We start from the raw sequence: 2666 nt of genomic DNA, 5'->3' as shown, positions 1-2666 counted from the left end.
GCATACCCCTAGACACTCATGCACCCCTCATCCCTCATGTATGAATCAGTCAACAGAAAAAGGTGATGTATGCATGGTACTACATCTTGTTTTGTGTGTTTACACCTCCTCATTCATAACTAGTTCTATAGGGACAGTTGCATTTACATATCTGTATGTGCTTTTTGAACTTTCCACTTTGTATTTTTGTATTTTAAACATGAACTGGCTTATATTTATTAAAATATAATTAAAATCTGGCAAAGACTTAAATACAGGGTTGGGAAAGAGCTAGAAAAAGAATGCTGGTTTTCAAATGAGATTATTTTCACCAAAAGGCATGCCAAAGAGGGCATTGTGCCTGGCTGTCTTACTGGACAGATTAAAATTTGCCCTCCTGAGGTTTTCTGCTAGACCCCATGTGCGCACCCATGACAGATGGTAATGTTACACAAAAGGAATGCAGAAGGCAGACACAGAAGTAAACATTCTTGGGTATGTTTATGTGGTTAAGAGCAGACATCTGCTATGAAAGTCCACTTCACACTAGTGAAGGATATGCACAAGGCAAGCAGTAAGATCTTAAAATTTCTCCTCCGAGACTGGTAAATCAGGTGGCTTGGACAATACCAGCACACAGGCCTAAGCTTGTCTACGAATCTGGCTCAGCTGTAACTGTTGAGGCTTGGCGCCTCCTTTACCTTGGCCTCACTTCCTCAAGTGCCACACATCTCAAAACAGTATAATATCTGGGGACCAAGTATTCAAGTACATGAACCTGTTGGAAGCATTCTCATCATAAAATCTGAAAATCCTCTTTTCTATACCTGTATACACAGACACAAAGTTTTGTTATTAAGTGTTTAGCAGTATAAATTCCACAGTCAAAAGACTGATAACATTTTTGTGGTTTATTTTATTGCTTGTTTGTTTTTTTGAGACAGGGTATATATTGGTGTATATTTGTTTATATACACCAGGCTGGCCTTAAACCAATTTTTCTACCCCAGCTTCCTGAGTCCTGTTAAAGGAGTATATCACTATAGCTAGTTCGAGACTGATAACACTTTGTGTGGTGTTTGTGTTCCGTGAACCTGAAAGTTTCCATTTGTGATAGACTGGGATGGTCAGTGAGCTTCTAGGATCTACTAGTTTCTCCCCTGCCTCAGTACAAGGTTTACAAGTGAGTACATAACACTATCACAAGACCAGTAGACAGAGGAGGGAAGAGGAGAAGCCATTTAGTGAGCTAAATAGGCCATGCCTCTTAAATATCCACTGCCCCACTGCTCCTAGCATCTGAATCCTTGGGGGCAACACACTAAAATTGTTGTATTCAGTATTCACTGCATCCAGTTTTGACTTGGGTATTAGGAATCCACTCAGGTCCTTTATGCTCACATGTTAGGCACTTTCCCATCTAAGCCATCTTCCTGGCCCCAAGACTGATTAATACCTGAAATGTAAAATAAAATAAAAAAAACAATAGCAGCAGTGAGCAGGGTCCCTCAATCTCAGTCCTGATACCAGGAGACAAAGCATTCTTTTTAAGGTATTCATATCAAGGGCCTTGTGGAGCCTGTCTCTGAGAGTAGAGATTTTATCTCCAATTCAAACAGCTCCAACAGATGAGAAACCATTGTGTCTCACCAGCATGAGATTAGCAACCAAGCACCTATCACCAGAGTTTATATACAGAAGCTGATTAGCATTCAGCAAGTTCAAATGGCTTCAACATAGTTTCCCTGACCCACAAAACATAAACCATTAGAAGATGCTTGATGATCACTATGAACTTATTTAATACAAAAGTTGGAGTGTGTCCCCCAAGAAGTTAGATGTTGAGATCAGTGTGGTAGTGGACATTTAAAAGGCAGTCTCCTGAGGTCACCCCTACCCTTTCTCTGTGTTCTGGTCTTGTGATGTAATCCTTCTTGCACAAATTCCTACTAGTATGATGTGATGACAATGAAGACAGTGCAGCTACAGGGTCCTCATATGAGCCAGACCTCCCTATGTTTGGACTTTAAGGTTCAAAAACTATGAGCTAAACAAACTTCTATATTTGAGTAAGTAGCCAGCCCCATACATTTCCTTTTAGTAACAAAAACTCAGCCTAATACAATGACACCCCCACCCCAAATCTCTCTTGGTCTTTCCTAGTCTAAGGTAGGCCTTTCCATTTCTACAACAGAAAACAATTGATTTTACTAGAACAAGAACCACAATAACTCAGGCATTTTTAGATTTACTTTCCTGTAAATCTAAAAAGTTGCCTGCTCTGGAAAATGATGACCTGAATACTGGCATGCAAGAGTTTGTGTGGACATGGTTTGTTTCTTTGGTGTATTTATTTTGGGGTAGAGTTTCTTGGCCATATAATAGTTCCAGATCTGGACTAGTGAAGAACTATTTATCTTTTTTAAAGCAGCTACTACATCCATCAACATTTTGAGAGCTTTAAATTTTATTATTTTATGTGTGGGGGTGTTTTTGTCTACATGTGTGTCTGTGTACTACATGTATGCCTTGTACCCACTAGAAGAGAACATCAGATTCCCTGAAGTGGAGTTACAAGTGCTTGTGAACTGCTAAGCTCAGGGCTGGGAATCAAACCTGAGTCCTTCAGAAGAGCTTTATGTTCTGGAAGTGATATAATAAACTTTATGAGATTTTTTTTTTTTTAA

The 2666-nt window shown here is 39.5% G+C and overlaps 1 protein-coding gene across 1 annotated transcript in view; it reads right to left on the bottom strand.

Moving 5' to 3' along the window:
• LOC116086553 (F-box-like/WD repeat-containing protein TBL1X) overlaps positions 1 to 2666 on the bottom strand; it is a 166882-nt gene that overhangs the window by 27751 nt on the left and 136465 nt on the right. The gene's annotated exons all lie outside the window — the stretch shown is intronic.

This window comes from Mastomys coucha, chromosome X, assembly GCF_008632895.1.
Source record: "Mastomys coucha isolate ucsf_1 chromosome X, UCSF_Mcou_1, whole genome shotgun sequence".
Classification (NCBI taxonomy): domain Eukaryota; kingdom Metazoa; phylum Chordata; class Mammalia; order Rodentia; family Muridae; genus Mastomys; species Mastomys coucha.
Note: the sequence above shows the minus strand (reverse complement) of the source record. Positions and strands in the feature narration are given on the sequence as shown.